Below are 21,088 nucleotides of genomic sequence, written 5' to 3' on the forward strand. Positions count from 1 at the left end.
TTGGTCTCCTTATTTTGCAAAGAAAGAAACTGAGACTAACATTTAATAACTTCAGTTATTAAAGTCCATGCAGTGAGTCCATGGCAGAGTCTGGGTTTGCCCAGAGTGGACTTGTCTGACTTCCAAATCTGTGTTTTATTTATTCTCATTCTCATCCACAGTCTCTTCTTCCTTCTCCTTTTTTCTCCATTCCTCCCCTCTCCTTCTCTCTTCCTCTCCATGCTGGTGTTTTCCAGCTCTGCCAATGTGAGCTGTTGATTGCCTTTATACCAGGGCTAGGAAATGCCAAGGTCGGTATTAGCCAGACTTTGGCAAGTATATTACATTATGGCAAGGGAATTTCATGACTGAATTGATGGAATAATCCAGTGTGCTTGGGCTTAATTCACTGACCTCATGAGCCTCTTTTGAACAGCTAACAGTTGAAGGCAGATATAAATTTAAAGATGCAAACAACTATTTCCATTCTGACACTCTTGTGAAAGTCCAGGACCATTTTTGTTTCAGTGTCATTGAATTATCTTTGTGGCTTCCCTTTCCCATCTCTGCCTCCTCCATTTAATACGTGTTACATGATTTGTGCCACCAAAGAGAGAGCGAACCACGCAGAGAACACGCCTATTTAACTATGTTTAAGATCTGCCCAGGAATGTGGAACATGTTTAAATATAAAACTGAGAATGAGGTCTTTGACATTGATTGATTTTAGAAATAAAGTAGGACTAATCCATGATACCGATCTCATAGAGAACTATTTTCACAAGATTCCAGGACATTTGTGGGAACTGGACCTTAATTAGAGCCCCATTGTGCAGGAATAAATAGCATGATCCTTAGCGTTGATATCGCTACTGAAAGGAACGGCACATAATCAGGGCAAGTTGGTGCATTTAGATACTGTAGACATTTAGAACTGCTTGTGTATAATAAGGGGTCAGTCCAGAAAGCATTTAAAAATACATCTCAACACTTTTTATGGGCTATTGAAATTAACTAAGAGTACAAAAGTTCATCAAAATTAGGGTGGGGAAATGAATGAAAACAATGGGATAAGCTTCTTTGTGAACTTCTGTAGAAAACAATTTAGAGGTCACCACGGATCACAGATGAACAGGAACACAATACCTTATCCAAAAGCAAGCACAAAGGATGTTGGAACAATTATAGAATCTATTAAAAATCTTCCAACTTAACATTAACTGTGTACAGTAATAACGTATCAAGTTTTATGCTTCACAAGTTAGAGAAATGAAGAAACTCAAAGGAGTTCAAATATGATTAAAGCACTGGAAAGCAAAAGGTAAGAAGAGTTGGAACAGTTGACTTAAAAAATAATAGATTGGATCATCATATATTATATATTGAATAGAGGCAAGAGGTTCTACAGAAGATCATTTCAGGCTTCTATCCAACTTTAGGTAGAAAAAGGCTAGAAAATGTGAGTGAGAGTTGGAGAAAGAAAAATCATTTAAATGAGGTCTTTCTGACATATGTTCAAATATGGGATCCTCACGACTGACGCTATTTCTTCAGTCCCCATGTGTGCCAGGTGCCACATCAGAGGCTGTCATCTGACTCAGGGAATTTGCAGTCAAGTGTACTTACATACTGTTGAATTTATATAATATATACTGTATATCCATATATATCTGTATAGATAGAGATAGAGATACATAGTATATACTATACAGTATATATACTAACATGTATAGTTATATATAAGAGAACTGATATAGTGTAAGAAAAGCACAGAGTACCAAATACTACAGGAGATGTGAACAAAACCCTACCCCACCTGCTAAGGGAGAGCCTTCCAATAAGGGTGCTTTTCTTTTTCTTTTTTTCTAATTTTTGTTGGAGTGTAGTTGATTTACAATGTTGTGTTAGTTTCAGGTGTAGAGCAAAGTGAATCAGTTATACATATTCATATATCCACTCTTTTTTAGATTCTTTTCCCATATAGGCCATTACAGAGTATTGAGTAGAGTTCCCAGTGCTATATAGCAGGTCCTTATTAGTTATCTGTTTTATATATAGTACTGTCTAAATGTCAATCCCAATCTCCCAATTTATACCTCTCCACCTCCTTTCTCCCCTGGTAACCCTCAGTTTGTTTTCTACATCTGCAACTCTATTTCTGTTTTGTAAATAAGTTCATTTGTACCGTTTTTTTAGGTTCCACATATAAACGATATTATATAATAATTGTCTTTCTTTTCACGTGTTACTGAAAATCAGGCAAAACAAAGCCCAGAACTAGTTCTCTTGTGGGACCCACTGTTACAGCGTTGGTGTGAACATACCAGGTTTATGGAGGGCCCAGCTTCTTTCTTTTCACATGAAAACTTTTCCTTGAACCTGACCTTTCCATGGAGCTGTTCTGCCTTGGGATTCTAAGCCCACGCATGAGGAGCTTGTCTGGTCCACAAGTGAAAACAAAACAAGGAAACTCCCCAGCTTGGCTGGGACCCATACACTCTGGGAGCTGCTGCAGCAAAGGGGGTTTGGGCAACACCTCTCTGCTGACCTCCTGACTCCCCTCCTGCCCCAGAGTGTCACCCTCCAGGGTTGTGGCCTAATGTATTTGCTCTTGAGCCCTGGATTAAGAGTTCTGAAGGACAGTCAGCACAGTACAGCCAAAAGAAGCACCAGTTTCACTCCTGGAGCGAACCCTCCCATCTTTTTCAGTAGATGAAAATCATGTACAAACAGGAAGATGGCACCACTGTCTGTGCTGTTTTTCTAACTCAAGTGGCCATGAAGAACCAGTTCATACTGGCACTTATTATGCAGACAGCCTTTGGAACCCAGTTACTCAGGAAATTATGATTTTAGAGGGTATGTAGCCTGGTCTTAGCCTAGAGGGTGGGAGGAGAGAGGTGGAAAAGAATGGTGGAAAATGAGGTGGAAAATTAAGGCTTTTCAAATAGCAGGGCAAATCATACCTTTCAGATCCAGCAAGGCCCCTGGGACATGCCCTTGTTCTATGATGAGCAAGTCATGAGGAATTTCCCCTTTCTTTATCTTGATGACTTGAGGACTGGGACTCTGAGTCACCAGGGAATCTTGAGGGGTAGCTCAGAGCCTGGCTTATTATAGGACCTTCAATATGTGTGCATTGAATGAATGCACAAGGGAATGAATGAATGTATGCAGGCAGGGTTGTAGAATCTGAGACAATTAAAGGTGAGGATGGTCACCACTGTTGATTTATGCAAAGAATTGATGAAAGATTAAAGGGCTTCTTAATTAAGTCACATGACCTCAGAAGAAACAATTTTAGAAGCATAAAAACTAAAACCACACACTCCTCTCACAAAGTATGCAAACAATTATCGACGGTGGAAAAAAGAAAAGGTAAAAAATGGAGCCAGTGGTTAAAACCCCAGCTACAAGGAATTTGAGAATAACTTATTGTTTGGATTGTTTTAAATAAAGTTTTTATTTTGGAATACTTTTAGATTTACCCCCAAATTGCAGATAGTTCAGAGAATTCCTGTGCACTGCTTTAGCTAGTTTCATTTTTGCCTAATGTTAACATGATAAGTTACCAAGGTACATTTGTTAAAACTAAGAAGCCAACACTGGGACTTCACTATTAAGTAAACTCTAGACTCTATTCAGATCATCAGTTTTTCTATTACCATCCTCTGTTCCAGGGTCCAAGCCAGGATCCCATGTCATGTTAGGTCATCACGTCTCCTTAGTCTCCTCTGGTCTGTAACAGTTTCTCAGTCTTTTATGGGTTTCATGCCCTTGACATTTTTTGACAATTTTGAGGTGTGTGGTCAAGTATGTTGTAGAACATCCCTCAAAAATAGGTTTGTCTGGGGCTTTCTCATGGTTAGACTGGGGTTGCGGGTTTAGGTGAAGGCTACCACAAAGGTGAAGCGCCCTTCTTGTCATGTCATAACAGGGGGCACATGATATCTGCATGACATCACTAGGGATATTAATCTTTTTTTTTTTATTGGCTGCGTTTGGTCTTTGTTGCTGCGCACAGGCTTTCTCTAGTTGCGGCGAGCAAGGGCTACTCTTCATTGTGATGCACGGACTCGTCATTGAGGTGGCTTCTCTTGTTGTGGAGCTCGGGCTCTAGGCACGTGGGCTTCAGTAGTTGTGGCACACTGGCTCAATAGTTGTGGCGTACGGGCTCTAGAGCACAGACTCAATGGTTGTGGCACAAGGGCTTAGTTGCTCTGAGGCATGTGGGATCTTCCTGGAGCAGGGCTCAAACCCATGTTCCCTGCATTGGCAGGCGGATTCTTAACCACTGCGCCACCAGGGAAATCCCAGGGATATTAATCTTGATTAATTTTTTTGACCACAGTTCTTGCCTTTTACCCCAATATAGTCCCATCCTATTTTTGCAGAAATCGGTCCATCGAGAAACCAAGCACCACACTCGGAGGGTTGGAGAACTCAGGTTTATTAAGCCAGCGGCCCCAGACGAGCTAACGCTCCAAAGTTCTGGGCCCCAAGCTCAGGGTGAGCTTTACTTTTATAGTGCACATGTTAACAGAGCATGGAAGTTTCCAATCAGAAACTTACAAGAGCAGGTGCAGAACATTCCATTTTTTAGCAAAACATCTTGAAGTTACAGTGAATTGTTAGGTCATCCTGTTTTTCTGTTTTTCTCGGTGCAGCAAGCATATTTCACAAAAGCAAAACAAGCATGGAGTTGTTTTTAGCTGAGTGTAAGTTTCTAACTTTCCTCTTCACTATGGCCAACCTCCCATCCTTTCAGGCTCACATTAAATAGGATGGAGTCTCCTTTCAGACATCCTCAGAACCCTGTTCATTTGTACCTTAACTGAGACCCTGTTCCCACACTTACTCTCTTTTGCTTTAGCAGCAGCAGCAGACTCTCCGTTTATGGATGTTTGTTGAGTATCTGTCAACGAGAGTGAATGAAACAGACATACACTTAAAAAAGACATCCTTAGGGCTTGAGAAAGGAGACGGAAGCACTGAAATGCAAAATGAGAAATGAAGAACAAGGTGGGAGAAAGATGGCAGCCAAAGTAGACAGCCAAATCAAACAGGGGCAGAATTTGTGATGAAAATAGCAAATGCAAAATGGAATCGTGGTCAAAAGTAAAAGTTGAAAGAAATCAAGTTACCAACTTTAAAATTTTGTGGGGCTTTCCTGGTGGTCCAGTGGGTAGGACTCCACGCTCCCAACGCAGGGGGCCTGAGTTCGATCCTTGTTTGGGGAACTAGATCCTGTATGCCTGCCGCAACTAAGAGTTCACATGCTGCCAAAATACATAAATACATAAATAAATAAATACTAAAAATTTTTTTTGCAAAAGCAGAGGAAATTTAAGTGGTTTGAGTTTCTATGAGAACAAAACATAGATGGAAAAATATGTTTCAAATAGGTAAGGCAAAATTTTAATGAAAAGCCAAATAATACAGTTATCTGATCTTACAAAAGAAGAGTATTGCAATCTGGAAAGTGCGAGAACCTTTTGGCAACCCTTAAGTGATTAATAGCTATCAGCCTGAGCTTAACGAAGGAGTCTGAGGAGGACTGTCCCAAACACTTGAATCTGGGCCTGTTGTTTTCTTTGTATAAACAGAGTTATTTTGTTTAGAGAGGCAAAGAACAAAGGAATCTGAAATCCTTTTTTAAAAATATAGCTTGGTAAATGGTTTTCTTTTGTTTGTTTATTTTTGAGGGAAAAAATGCATGACCATGTTTTCTCAGTGTGGCTCATGCCCGCGGTGTCATATTAAATGTTTTCTTTCACTCAAGAATTTATTGTGCATATTCTGCATTCAGAGTGTCAGGAGTTTCTCCCTACCCACAAAGGCTTGTGGTCTAGTGAGTATATGCCCATTTCATTCCTTACCTCTCATTTGCGTTCTTGATGGTTTCCATCTTGGGAGTCAAATCTGTTTCACAGGCAGGATTCTGGGTTTTGCTTTTTTCTTCTGTGGCCCAGGCTATGCATCGTGTCCTTTAGGAAAGTGCATTACCCATCAGGATGAGTGACCTGTTTCAGCACCTCTCACCCTTGCCCAGGTTAAGCACTGGGATGTATTGATTCTCTCACTCTCACTTCCCTACGTGCTTGCAAGAGGAGCAACCCCAGAACATGGTAGAGACAGTAAACTTGTCTCCATAGGTTGGCTTTACTTTGTATCTCCCTTGCCAGCCAAGCCTGGGTTGTTTGTGAGTGGCCTGCCTTGTCCAGCCTTTTGTCCCATCCAGCACAAGTACCACACACTGGGCATTCCATCCCAGATGAGAAGGTCAACACAAGGTTATGAAAATCCACGTAATCCACACAAACTATGTAACGCTTTAAACCTTCAGGTTGCATATAGGAAAAAAAGATCCTACTGTATCCCACAGTCCCCATTATTTTTTAGTTTTTTCAGTTCCATCACTTATGGTTGCTTGAAGAGCAAGTTGTCTCTCTCAGCCTGAACTGGCCCAAGGCCTCTGCCATGGCTGGATCTTTCTGCCAACTTTAAAGGGTTTGTGTTCTAGGCGCATCTGTCAGGTGCTATTCTGTTCTAACTTGTGTTCTTGTGATGTTGCTTAGTTCACAAATACCTGGTAAAAGGAGGAATGATAGCAATATATCATGGAAGTTAAGTTGATTCATCTGTGATTTTCTAAAGAAGAGAGAGGTAGAGTAACAGAAGTAGAATTACAAACTTCAACAGCTTCAACGGGACAACAAAACAAAGCAAAACAAAACAAAACTTCAGTAGGGTGCTGCATAGGCTGGAGCCTTTACAGATCTACTTTAAGCAAATTAAAAGTAAGTGCAGGGAATTCCTGGTGGTCTACTGGTTAAGACTCTGTGCTTCCAGTGCAGGGGGTGCGGGTTCGGTCCCTGGTCGGGGAACTAAGATCCCACATGCTGCATGGTATGGCCAAAAAGTTAAAAAAAAAAAAATGAGTGCATACGAGGGCTCCAGCCTCTAGGAGAAGCACACTTCCTGCCTGTTGGGGCTGTAGGACTGCAGTTCGTTGTGCTTCCTGCTGTCCCTTTAATGGCTGCCCTGTGGCTCAGAGCTCTGCTTCTTCATCTTGTCTCAGCACCTGCAAGCCAGTGCTGCCACTCTTCTGTCTTTGTACAGTTTTAATATCCCCTGAGGTCGACTCCAGAATGCTAAGCTTCCTGCTTGGGGTGTTAAATTATATCCCAGGAACCAATGATTGTTTTTGCCTGGCTTCTGGTTACAAAGTTGCACAAGTTTTTGCTGAAACTCTGCTGTTTTTAGGGCACTATTTTGCAGAACACAAGGTTTTTCAGGAGTCCATATTGATACTCATCTGTGTTTTCCTTTCAACCAACTCACATCTTTTCCCTCTGATATGTTCTTAGCTGGGGTCACTGCTCTTTCCATTGCCCCAAAGTTTGGAAGGTGGGGGCTGAGGAGAAGAGGGGCAGAGTCACCTAGTTCCTAGCAGTCACCTCAATGTATTGCCGCTGCAAACTCCATCTCCCTCTAGACCCCAAACTCCGTGAAGCCAAAGACCAAATCTTTGGTCTCCATGTTCCTCATGCCTGCAGAAAAGCCTAGACTCAGAGTTGGAATGTTAACTTGAATTGTCTGTAACAGGTGTCAGAAAGCCAGAGACCCGCCCCAAACACACTCCCCATGGAAGCAGGGCCAGAATCATACTGCAAGACTTTTAGGGATAACCCCATGGTGCTCTAGGGGGCCCACAATTGACCGATACCCAATGAGATCTTCTAATAACTTGTACTGGGCTCTTCTCCTGAAACAGGGAAGAACAAAGTCATTGCTACCAAAAAGTAAAATAAAAAGTGCAATGGTGCAATAATGTCATTCAAAAATAATAGTGGGGGAAGAAAGAGAGAAGTTTGTGACTGAGAAAGACGTGTTACATGAGTTGTGAACAAAGCGAAGGGAGCGGGAGGACCCCTTAATTATCCAGTGAATTGGGAACTGTCTAGACAAGTAATTCAGAGAGCTCAGGCTGAAGCCAACCCTTCGGGAGTTTGTGCCAGAGCCCAACCTCTGTGCTGCCTACTGGAGCCCCAGAGGTTTGTTTTGCCCTGGGTTAAGCCGCATCACAGTTGCTGCCAGCTATTAGCAATGAATGGCTTACCGTGAGAAGCTCACGCCTAAGGGAATTCTTCTCCCTCCAGTCTGCTGTAGTAAGGGACGGGTGAACTTGAGTCCAGCTTCCAGCAGTCATTTGAGATGCAAAGAGCTGCTTCCCCCAAGTTCAGAGCGTCATGGTTACCTTGGCCAGACCCTCCATACCCACTCCTTGCCATGATACCCCTTGCAGATCCCTAGAGAAGATGGTGTAAGATGCAGCACTGGAAGTCAGAGGGCTTGCATTCCAGCTCCACCGAGGACCTGCTGGGGATCTGGGGGAGGTCATTTAACCTGTGTGCTTCTTAGTTCCTCATCTGTGAAGTGAAGGGGCTGAACGAGAACATTGTATTTTTTTCTGAGCACAGAAGTGATAAAGCACATTTTGATTGTTGTAAAACGTGGGAAAATATCATGCGTGTGTAAAGTATTCTTAGATGTTACAAGTACAATTTGGGATCGTGCTGCTTCTCCTGTTGTTGTATGAAGCACTTCTCCATTCGTTAAAATAATTATGTGTCATTTTAAAATTTCACGACCATTGGGTTTCCAAAATGCCTTCCAGCTCAAACATCTTAGGATTCTTTGAGTGATGATACAAAAAAAGAACGAAACTGTATTTAAAAGGATGCCTTTCTAAGAGAAACGGTGGCATCTTTGACTACCACATTGTAGGCACTGTGGGGTATAACCTAATCATGTTACTGTTGGGACGCAGTCCTCTATGGGTCTCTTCCTGTGTATGCCAAGAATATGAGGCCGTGACTGCTTTTTACCTGAGCCATTCTTCAAAGTCTGTTTTCGGCAAGCAACCCTTAGGAACAAGCTAAGATCTAACTCCAGGACAAAGGGTAGGTTTGCTTATTGCTGGCTCTAAAAGCAACGCATCCCCCGAGCTCAGTGTTCCTCAGCTGCAGTGCAAACCCACTACACGTGCAACATCTCTCTGGACCCCTCTGCATTGGCCCCAAGGACCTGGGGAAAAGGGTAGCTGATATAAATATTTAAGTCCATGCTGCTTGCTGTGCTGTCAGTAATGAAGTCTTTAGTCTCTGACCCAGGGGTCTCATATCTTCTGCCAGCAATAGATTAACTCATTAACTTAAAAGTGCGGTCAAATCAACCCTCAGAGCAAACAACTATGACATGTTAGTTAAACGATGACAGTTGAGCAGCAAGGACGTTTCGACTCCAAGAAGGAAGGCATCTTGCTTAACTTTACATGACTGGTGAGCGGCAGAGCTAGAAATCTGGGTCTGTGGGACTCCAAACTCTGTATTTTACTGGGTGCTTTCACTATATCAGACACCATACTGAATCCTCTCGTCAGTAGAAACCATTCCATATGAGATTACCTGAAAACTTCACATGGATTCTTCATTAAGAAAAATAGTTGATCCTACTTAGATGTTAAGTCTGAAGCTGCTGTCCTTGGGCAAGTTTACCATCTGTTACCTATTTGCAGGATGCATCCACCAAGCCACACCATTGGTTTATTTAGATTAAATGAAAGTATTTAAATCTGGTTGTTGTGGTGTTTTATTGGCTTTAAAAAGAATTTTTTCTCCAGCAGGCTCCAGTTCATAAATATTATGGATATTTTTAAAAATGAAACAAACGCAGTAGGAACCATTCTAATACCCATGTTGGCAGACGTTATAAGCTTTCCATACTGGAGTAAAGAAAAGGTAATGAATAACCCTAAGGACATGTGTCACTGCTATGTTGGGGCAAGAGACTCTTTTTTTAAAAAAAAAGCAGATTTAGGTTCCCGGAAACATTGAGAAGAAGGTACAGAGATTTCCCATGTCCTGCCTGAGCCTGAGGTTGCATGACCCCACACGTGCATGGCCTTCCTCATCAACAACATCCCCTTCCAATGTTCTCCGTTTGTTACAACTGACGAACCTACAGTGAAACATCATTATCTCCCTGAGTCCATAGTCTACATTAGAGTCTGCTGCAAGAGACTTTTTATTGATTAAAAACAGTATCTCGTCCATTCTCAGAAAATCCTTACGTTTCTAGGACACCCAGTGAGCTTGGTAAAAGTATTCTTCACAGTGTCTGGTATCTATGAAGCACTCAGGAATTGGTAGGTGTTGTGATTGAATGCTTGGTGGTAAATGCCTTCTCAGTGAATGACAGTTATTTTTCATCCATTCATGTATTCCATAAGTGCACTGGGGAGGCAGTGAACAAGAAGTCCCTGTCCTCGTGAAGCTTATGTTCTGCAGGGGAGACTGGTAATGAACAGATACACAAATGTAGAATGTCAGTGATGATAACTGCTCTGAAAAACATACAATGGGAAGAAGAGGCTAGAGGGACATGGTGTGGGTAGTGCTCTTTTAGATTAGGTGTCAGGGGAGGTCTTTGCACAGGGATGATATTTGGGTAGGAACCTGAGTAAGATACAGGAGGAACAGTGGGAAGACATGGGTAATGCTACCTGCATTAAGAATAGACATGAGAGGGGCTTCTTAGGTGGCACAGCGGTTAAGAATCCGCCTGCCAATGCAGGGGACATGGGTTCAAGCCCTGCTCCAGGAAGATCCCACATGCCGTGGAGTGACTAAGCCCGTGGGCCACAACTATTGAGGCTGTGCTCTAGAGCCTGTGAGCCACAACTGTCGAACCCATGTGCCGCAACTACTGAAGCCCACGCACCCAAAGCCCGTGCTCCGCAACAAGAGAAGCCACTGCAATGAGGAGCCTGCACACCACAATGAAGGGTAGCCCTCCTCGCCACAACTAGAGAAAGCCTGCATGCAGCAATGAAGACCCAATGCGGCCAATAAATAAATAAATTTATTAAAAAAATAAGAATAGACATGAGAGTCACATAAAAAGGTTTCTTTGCAGCCCAGCCTCATTTCCCATTTTGGACTGTGGCCTCTCTGTGGAACTCATCTCACGGTAGCCTGGGGATCATCCTTATGCATAGAGACAGTGAGCAGAGCCTTTCGCTCGTGAAGGATGACGGGAGTGCTTATCATTTCCCGTGGGTAGCCATTGTAGAAGTAGACATTTTTATTTTTGTTTAAACCAAACAAACATTGGTGTTTCCCACGGGCCAGGCTCTGATCCCAGAGGCTGAGTGCGAGGTACCTGGTGGTGTGACTGAGCTGTGTTCTGTTGTTAGGAGCACAGGGAGAGCAGTGTGAGTGGGGATAAGGAGAAATAAAAATGCATGGCTTCTGTTTCCAGTGCAGCCAATCAGATGGATAAGATGCCAGATCATGGGAAGCAGGGAGACAGGAGGAAAGGGAAAGAGAGTTGTGCTGATTGTGGGCTGTTTATGGAGCTGGTGGCCAGGTTGGTCTCAATGGGCATTTTTGTGGACATTTGATACTGGTCCAAGGCAGGGGTTGGAGACACCAGCCTCTTTCTCTTAGCTTTTGGCTCAAAAGGACTGAAAGAAGACTAGATTCTCTTCCCTTCTTAGCTAAAGTTGGGAATAAAGGTGGGAGGATTCGACTTTTTGAAGACCTGGGTCTTCTCACTGAGTTGAATAACATAAATTTTATTGTCATTTTTCCTCCCCCCCCCGAAAAATAAAAACGATTTACTTCCATTGCAAATATTTAAGCATTTGTAGGGTTCCTTTTCACAAGAGTTAAAAACGTGGGAAAACCAAACATTCCCCCCTCCCACTGCTTTCATTTTGGCTTTTGCTTAATTTTGTAACATTAATTCTTTGATCCTTCCAACCATAAATCATTTAAGTGACTTTGATTAAATAACTGCTTAACTTCCAAAATTCTTTGTATAATGATTGTATTTCTTGTCATAGTCTGTACAATTATAATGAGGTTTTCCAAAGCAGGTTCAGATGCCAGCACACCTGGACTCCTCCTGGCGGGCCATGATTTCAGGCAAGTTATTTCACCTCTCAAAGCTTAGCCGGAGCATTGATAAGAAAAGCTTGGTATTTAATATACATCCCCCATGGAGATGGTGTCGGGAATTTTATTCAGTTAGTATTTATAAAGGATCTTTATTGGAGACCCCGGGGAGGGTGATGCTTGAATATGAAATAGGAAATCTGCTCTTTGGACCATCTAACCAATGTTATATAATAACTTGTTTTTTGGCTCCACATTCCCTACTGAGACTTTCTTCTGGCTTCTCTGGAGACTGGGTTTTGCTGTTTTCCCAGCAGCTAAGAAATCAAGGATGTGGCTGCAAGTGGAGCACATGGCAGCTTCTATGCCCAGCATGGCTTTCCTTTGGTGTGGACGCCCAGATTGTGTCTGTATAGGACCAGCAGCAACTGCCAGTGTCTCTAATTTTGAGGGTAAATGCAGATCTGCAAAATGTAAGACCGCTAGTTCAGCTCACAAGGTTTTGTCCAAAATTCTAGCAAATTACTCTTCCTTTTGCTCACCCTATGGCTTTATTAGCAATACTGGTTGACCTCCACTGACATTTATGGGTTTCTGTGTTACCAAGGTCGAGCCATTTTAGTCTGACAATGTTTTCCTGTGCCCCTATGTTTACTGTAACTATTAAAGATGACAATAAAACGTATATCGTGGACGTGGTTCAAATATTTCCCACTGCTTCTGAAATGATTATTTCTCTACAAGAATAGGAGACTCATGAAATGTGGGCTTAAGGACAGGCAGCAACAAAAACCATGGGTTTTCAAGTTTAAGCTAATATTTAACGTAGGATAAAGGCTACTGGTAAATATTGATTTATCTTCCCTCCTATTCCCCTAGGGGCTTAATCTCACAGCACAGAACATTAAACAATTGTTTATTATTCCAGCAGTATTATGAAAACAATACTGGAATTCTTTCCCTTCTTTCTTTCTTTTTTTTTTTTTTTAAGAAATAAAAAGCATCCAGTATTCCCACAGGGCAGAGCAACTGCGTATGAGACAGGCGACACACCCACGTAGGAATAGACCTCGCTGGTTCCGTCCTTCACAGGCCTCTGCTTTTCTTCCTGGCCCAGATTCTTACCTGCAACAAAACTGGAAAGAGTTCTTTTAACCCTAGGCTTTGAAGAGAACAGAAAGGATTGATGGTAAATGATTGACCCCCGGGAGCCAGGAGAGCCATCCAGAGCAGCGCTGTGATAGGAACACGTGGAGACGATGGATGTGTTCTGTATCTGTCATCACTGTGTGGTTACCATGAACCATGTGTGACCACTGAGCCCTTGAAATGGGTCTGGTGCAACCGAGAAACTGAATTTTCAATTTTATTTCTTTTTTAATCATTTAAATTTAAATAGCCGCATGTGGCTCGTGGCTACCCCATTAGGTGGCACAGATTTACAGTTTCTCAAGCGTTAGCTTAATAGTACATATACTCCCACACGCATACAACAAAAGTAGAACTGAAATGCAAGAGTGGTTCAGATGTTACCTTGAACCCCACCTCCCCTGTGGAATGTCACATCCTGGGACAGTCTGGTCCTCCCCTTGTGGTTGAACTTTGTCCCTGCCTCTCTTCTGTATTGCACCTTGCCTGCTCTTTTTAAAATATTTATATAACAACTTTATTGAGGTATATAAGTCACGTACCATATAATTCATGTTTTGAAAGTGTACAAGTCAACAGTTTGTCCTATATCACAAGGTTGTACAACCATCACCCCTATCAATTATATAACATTTTCATTACCCCAAATAGAAAGCCTGTACCCTTTAGCAGTGACTCCCCATTTCTCCCCAAACTCTCACCCCGCAACCCCTGGCAACCACAAATCTACTTTATGTCTCTATAGATTTTCCTACTGTTGACATTTCATATATACAGAATCACACAATATATGTCCTTTCGTGTCTGGCTTCTCTCACCTAGAGTAATGTTTCCGAAGTTCATCCACGTTGTAGCATGTGTCAGTACTTCATTCCTTTTTGTTGCTGAATAATATTCCATTGTGTGGATGTGCCAATTTGTTTATCCATTCACCAGTTGATGGCCATTGGGTTGCTTTCATTTTTTTGCCTGTTGTGAATACTGATGCTATGAATATTCGTGGGTAGGTTTTGCATGAATGTATGTTTTCATTCCCCTTAGGTATATACCTGGGAATGAAATTACTGGTTTCATATGGTAACTCTGTGTTTAACCTTTCGTGGAACTGCCAGACTGTTTTCCAAAACAAGTGCACCATTTAACTTTCCCATCAGCAATGTGTGTGTTCCAGTTTCTCCACATCCTTATCAACACTTGTCATGATCTGTCTTCTTTGTTATAGCCATCCTAGCAGGTGCGTGAGGGTATCTCATTGGATTTCGATTTGCATTTCCTGATAGTCAGCAGCTCTTTGCCCCCGTGCATTCACATTTATGCAGGCCCTTGCCACAGCCACAGTAGGTTTGCCCTTGGAATGCAGGTTTGCAAGAAAAGAGCAAGTTCCGTTTTAGGTGTTTCTTCGGAAATAACAGAAGTGACTCCTGTGTCACAGTTACAGACTGAAACCAGAGGTGATTGTATTCAACTATGTCATGCCCAACTAGACATCGGATACGTTTATACTTTTTTAGAGTCAGATTCCTAGGCAGGGCTTCTTCCCCTCAAAACAGTCTCTGTAGGTAAAAGCAATTTGAGGGAAAACTAGGGGCACATCTTTTAAAATTTCCTATTACAAAAGAATTTCCCCAACAGTCCTTTCTCAAACAGCCACAAAATATTCTAAGATCAACCTTCAAATTGCCATGTTTAAACCATGCAGAGCAGGAATCAAAATGCTGACACAGGGTGAAAATGGAAAGATAGACGTCTAGGTATGAAAGGTCCTGACAGGCAGGGTGAATGGTCTGCCTGTGGGAGCCGCACTGCCCTCCGCTGCCTCGTGTTCAGGGCATCACGCATCCATTTCTTTAATAAATATTGAGTGCCTCCATGTGCCAGGCACAGCTCTCAGGAAAAAAAGAGTGAGCAGAATGGGACTGGGCTTTGTTTTCATAAGGTGAGGCCAATATTAGTCAAACAATTAAACTGGCCAGAGTTAGGAAGGCACAGTACAGAGCCCTCTGTGATGGAGACCAAGTATTGCTTGCTGGTTTGGTTTCTTTCCATGTACTCAGATAGTACCTCAGTGGGAGATTGGCCATCCAGGCGGTGTGACTTATCTAGGCATCACTTCTTTTTTATTGTTAAATAACTGACACTTTATTTCTTTCCTTTCCCTTTCTCTCTCTCTCTTTTAAACATTCTTTTTAGCTAATGTAATTTCTGTAACTGAGTTTTTTAGCATCTTAGGAGGTTAAGAATTTGGAGAAATATGTATCTGTTGACACTGTTCCTTGTCTTTCTGTCATATTTCTATTTATCCTTTAATGCAGTGCTTGAATACTACCTTTCCTGTGAAATATCAACATCACTGTCAGTCCTGACGGCCTCGAGGAATAAGTATTCCATTTCTGCCGTGAACTTCTGTAGCACCTTGCACTTGCATTATAACAGGTTCTTTACCTGTTGGATTCCCTCACCAGTCAATGAGCATCCAGTAAGGTTTTGTGTCTGAGTCTTGTTTATCTATTCAGCTCCAAGCACAGCAACTCACATCTAGGAGGTGATCTATAAATGCTGAATAAGAATAAATGAATAAATGAATGAACGTATAGAGGAGTCAAAAAATCACATGAGCCCAGATCCTTTCTTCTAGCTAGGAATAATTTGTCATTGAAATAGCAAAGAATTGTCAACTCTTGTGATCCTTGCTTATTATTTTCTATTGATCTTTCAATTTAATAGGGAAAATATAAGTACATTTTCATATTGGAAATTTTATTTTTAAAACAAAAGCTAGATGGAGAAAGATGAGAAGGAGTCAGTTGTTGAAGACCTTCAATGCTAAAGCAAATGCTAATATTTTATTCTGGGAAACAGAATCCACCTCTTACCACACAGAGCCTCCTGGCACTATTATTTCTCAGGTAAGGAATGAGGAACCAAGTGAAGCAGACCATGGGCAAGCCCAGATATGCAGGGAATAAAGTAGGCTGGACCCTGGACAGAACCAAGGGCCTGAAGCCACATAAACAAGCCAGAGTACAAGCACATTTTGACCCTTGGAATAAAAACAAGACCACAAGTCAGAGCCAGGAGGGCAGGCAGGAAGCTGGGCTAAGGACTGGATTCAGGATAGGCAACAAGTCACACAAGGAAATAAAAACATAAGTCTTAGTTGCAGGAAGCTCAAAACCCAGTATTTCAGGAAAAAGGAAGGCAGTTAGAGATCAGAGCAAATAAATTGACCCCACATCTAAGCAGAGTCTAGGGAACAATAATGGTGACACAGACTGATGGGGAAGCAGTGTGAAGGAAGACAGAGAGTCAAGAGGGTCAGGGGGAAAGTGTACATCCCCCCAGCACTGCCAGAGGCTTCCCCAGGTGGTGAGGCAGAGCTGAGAGCTTCCTGCCCTCTCTGTACGTGAGGACGTACCATCCTCACAATGCTTTTAGCTCCAGTTATCCTGTTCCTTACAAATAGAATTGTGATTTCCATTAAGAAAGGCTGTCCTTAATAACAGCCCGTCACAGCACTGTCTAATTTGCTCTTTACTTTGAACGTCTGAGGTAGATAGGAACGTACTTTTAAAACCATTTTACGTGACAGTGGATTGTATTCAGAATACATAAAGAACTCATAATCTTAATAAGACTAACAACCTATTAAAATGGGCAAAAGGCTTAAATCGACACTTAGCAAAAGAAGATGCATGAATGGCCAATAGTTACATGAAGATGCTCAACATTGTTACTCATCAGGAACGTGTAAGTTAAATCTTCCATGCACTGCCACGAATACCACCTCACTGGCAATACCTCGTGTTGGTGAGGAATCGTCATCCATTGCTGGTGGACATGTAAAATGGCACAGCCACTTTGGAGAACTGATCTAGCAGTTCCATGCCTAGGTATTTACTGAAGAGAAGTCAAAATGTGTGTACACACACACACGCACACACACACCTACATACACGTGGGACTTGAATAGGAGTGTTAATAGCACCTCTATTCATAGCAGCCCCAAACTGGAAACAACCCAGACATCCATCAGTAAATGAATGGATAAACAAATTGGGCTACATTCATACAAGGGATATATTCAGCAACAAGAAGGAGCAAACTGCTGATGCTCACAACAGCATGGATGTGTTTCAGAAACATTATGTTGATCAAAAGAAGCCAGACACAGTCTGCAGGCTTCCATTGTGTGTGGTTGTAGGACAGGTGGGACTAGGCTGTGGTCATGGAAATTGGAAAGTAGATGCTTCAGTTTAGAGACAGGGCAGGAAGGAATTTGCAGGGGTAATGGGAATGTTCCATATTTTGATTAAGGTGCTGGATATATGAGTAAATGTCTGTAATAGTTGTAAATGGTTGTCAAAACTCAATGAACTGTACATCTAAGAGATGTGCATTTTGTAATGTGTAAATTGTACCTTTATGAAGAAGAAGGTCAGGTTCAGGGAGGTGAAGATATTTGCTTAAAGTGGGGCAGCCAGTAAAGGGCAGGGTCAATACCTGAACTCAGGCTAACTGATGTCAGAGCAAGAGCCCCTTTGGCTACATCATTCTCTCAGCTTAGAAGCAAGGTGAGGAAGAGCAGAAGAGAGGCTCCCTTGTACCAGGGAAAGGAAGGGCAGTAGTCACAGAGGTCACATTTCTGTCTTGGGCAGAAGGCTCGTAATGGTGCCTGTGATGGAAAGAGCCAATTCCATCTGGCTACCTGCAAGAGTAATTACGAGGGCTTGAAAGACGTAGGCTCAGAGATAAGCATCACCATCTGATTCATGGAACCTGCCAGTAGAGAAAGTATTAACGTCATTCTTTTGCTGGTATCCACCTTGAGTAGTAAATAATACATGTGTTTCATTCATTTCAAAAAACTCTTTATGAATTAATCAATACATTTCCATTGCAAAAAATAGAAAATAACAAAAGAAGAAAAACTGAAACTTCCTAGGGCCTGTTGTCCAATGATAATCTCAGATATTTTTTGTTTGCCAATAAATAAAAAGACTTTAGCTTAACAAAAACAGGATCATAGTAAATGTGCTGTTTTACAAAGCACACTAAATGTGCTTTTTTATATAAATTTATTTATTTATTTATTTATTTATTTATTTATTTATTTACTGGCTGTGTTGGGTCTTCGTTGCTGCACGTGGGCTTTCTCTAGTTGTGGCGAGCAAGCGGGGGCTACTCCTTGTTGCAATGCTAGGGGTTTCTCAGTGTGGTGGCTTTGTTGTTGTGGAGCATGGGCCCTAGGCACGTGGGCTTCAGTAGTTGCAGCACGTGGGCTCAGTAGTTGTGGCACACGGGCTTAGTTGCTCCGAGGCATGTGGGATCTTTCCCAGAGCAGGGATTGAACCAGCATCCCCTGCATTGGCACCACCAGGGAAGTCCCTACAATGTGGTTTTTAAACAACGTATCATCAACATTTCTCTCTGTTAGAGGATATACATAGATATCCTTTCTATTGAGTGCATCGCATTCCATGGATGGCTACATCCGAATGTGTTTAACCAAGCCTTGCTATTACATATTCAGGTTGTTTCCAGTATTTTGCTACTACATATACTAACCTTCTACAGGAGAAAAATCTTGTAAATGATGTCTGCTCACTTTCTTAGTTATTTCTTCAGGGAAGTTTCCTAGAAGTAGAAATTCTGGGTCAAAATTAAGGTTTGGACATCTTTAAGATATTTAATACATATTGTCATTTTTTTTTTCTTTTTAGGATGGTTTTACCATTTTACATTCAAATGAGTTATCCTGTCTCACTCTGATGCATAGACTGTAACTTTGGTCCCCACCTAAAGTGTCACCTCCTCATGGGTTAGAAATTAACCTTTGATGTTGTTTAGCTCCATCTCCCAAGCAATGCCTGAAACCTCTTTTGAATTTTGCTAGTTTGAAATGAAAAATATTTCTTTTAAAATGTTAATTTGAGAACACGATTGGTGTTTAAATGTAGTAGAAAATTTGGGGAAGTTAGAAAGTGAAATGATCCTAGGGTCAGAGTACCTTGGTTTCAGGACTGGCTGTATCATCATCTGTCACTGTGTGTTACATCTGGCAAGTCACTTGCTTACTCTGCCTCGTCCTTAGTGGCCCCATCTCTAAGATGAGGAGTTGAATAGGATCCCATCTTTACTTTGTCTTTAGTTATGACATTCTACAAATCGTTGGCTATTTAAAGCATTCCTCTCTAAGGCTGGCCTTATAAATTGAGAGTGTCAGGCCTTTAAAATGCAGCTAGTGTGGGAAAGGACAAAATCCCACAGCTAGTTTGCTGCTGGATCAGAATTCTATGTTCTTTGTGAAGTAATAAATTGTGTCTTGGCTCCCGGATTATTCCAGGTTGCCTCGGGTTTTGTGGAAGTGGCTTTTTCAGGAATTGTTCCTGTTGCCGGAAAGTGGGTGTTAATTTGTGCCTTGGCTGTGTTTCAGGACACACCCTGGCAGCTTTTTCAGAGAATCAGCAGATGCCATGACCTGGTTGTTACTCTCCTCGCAGGATGACACACACCCTGCATGAACAACCCAAAACAGACCCATATCAGAGACCTAGGTTTTATCATGGACCCCTTATCCTTGGCCTCTGAAGAGTTTTCTGGACCAAGTGGAAACACTCTGATCAACATACCGTAGGAAACGAGATAGCCAAAAGCATACAAATTGGTCAGTATTCCTTAATAAAGTATCTGTGATCCACAGAAATGGGGTCCAGGTGGTGTCCTGGAAGAGGCGATGAAGCTAAGGAAAGTAAGGAAGGAATAAGGTTGAGTAACGTTTGTATCGGGTTCTCCACAGTTTGCAGCCTATGCTAACCTACCTTATTTAGTCCACACAGCATCTCTGGGATCTCTTCATCACTATTTTGCCCTGATTGACCCAGCAAGCAAATGCAAGAGCTGGCATAGTGGTGGTGGGTGGCCCAGTCGCTTCCACAACAAGCACACAGCTTGGCTTGAATTCCCCCAAGTCTCTGCTTTCTTGGCAGATATTTGCAGTCTCACACCTCCTTTCTCTTCTATCTTACTCTTCTGTGACAACAGCTGAAAAACAACTCTTCTTTCTTGCTCTGTGAGCCCATAGTAACAAATTGAAGTCGGTCGCCAATCTTTAGTATGATGTGCTTGGAAGACACTGTCTAGTCTAGTATTTCCCAGACCTTAGTCATTTAGCCTTCACGATTTATGCCATGTTCACGTACCACGTGTACTATTATGTACTTAATACTTAAGTCTTCAAATAAATGCACTATTTCATTTTTTCTTATTCTAAGCAATACAATATCTGTGAAATCATCAGTTGGGCATGCTGGTTACAGTTTTCTAATATACCTTAAAAAATTATGTAGCTATTAAATATTTTAAACATTCTCTTGTGTACTGTGTAATATATTTCACTTTTACCCCCTTTGTTATACATACTATACTCTGAGAAATTCATTAAAATTAAATAAAATTCGAAATTCAGTTCCTTGCTTGAATTAGCCACATTTTAAATGCACAGTAGCCACTGTGGCTGGTAGCTACCATGTTGAACAAGGCAGAGAACAGCCCTATCATCCCAGAAAGTTGTACTGGATGGTTCTGTCTAAGGTTCGCCCAGGGCATGTTGACCGCTTTCATTGGCTAAAGCGAAACTAACATAAGGTAAGAATACCAAAAGAATTATGAATAATGATTAACTTAGGAAATGCTAGCAAAAATGTCCTCCCTCCCAGTCCACCTCTCTCCCTTCCGTGTGTGTCTGAGTGTGTCCTCTGCTTTCCCGCTTCTCCTCCTCTTGCTCCACCTCTGTGTGTCCTAGCTCACTTCTTTTTTTTAAGATGAAGTACAGTTCATTCACAATGTTGTATTAGTTTCAAGTGTACAGCAGAGTGATTTGGTTATACACACACCCACGCGCGCACGTGTATATATCCTTTTTCAGATTCTTTTCTGTTATAGGTTTTTACAAGATACTGAATACATCCAAAAGGGAGGGGGTATCTGTATGTGTATGG

The 21,088-nt window shown here is 41.9% G+C and overlaps 1 protein-coding gene across 4 annotated transcripts in view; it reads left to right on the plus strand.

Annotated features, from left to right (window-relative positions):
- The window catches only part of THSD4 (thrombospondin type 1 domain containing 4), a 565,916-nt gene that overhangs the window by 323,040 nt on the left and 221,788 nt on the right, over positions 1–21,088 (plus strand). The window lies entirely within an intron of this gene.

This window comes from Hippopotamus amphibius, chromosome 2 (genome assembly GCF_030028045.1).
Source record: "Hippopotamus amphibius kiboko isolate mHipAmp2 chromosome 2, mHipAmp2.hap2, whole genome shotgun sequence".
NCBI classification, from domain to species: Eukaryota; Metazoa; Chordata; class Mammalia; order Artiodactyla; family Hippopotamidae; genus Hippopotamus; species Hippopotamus amphibius.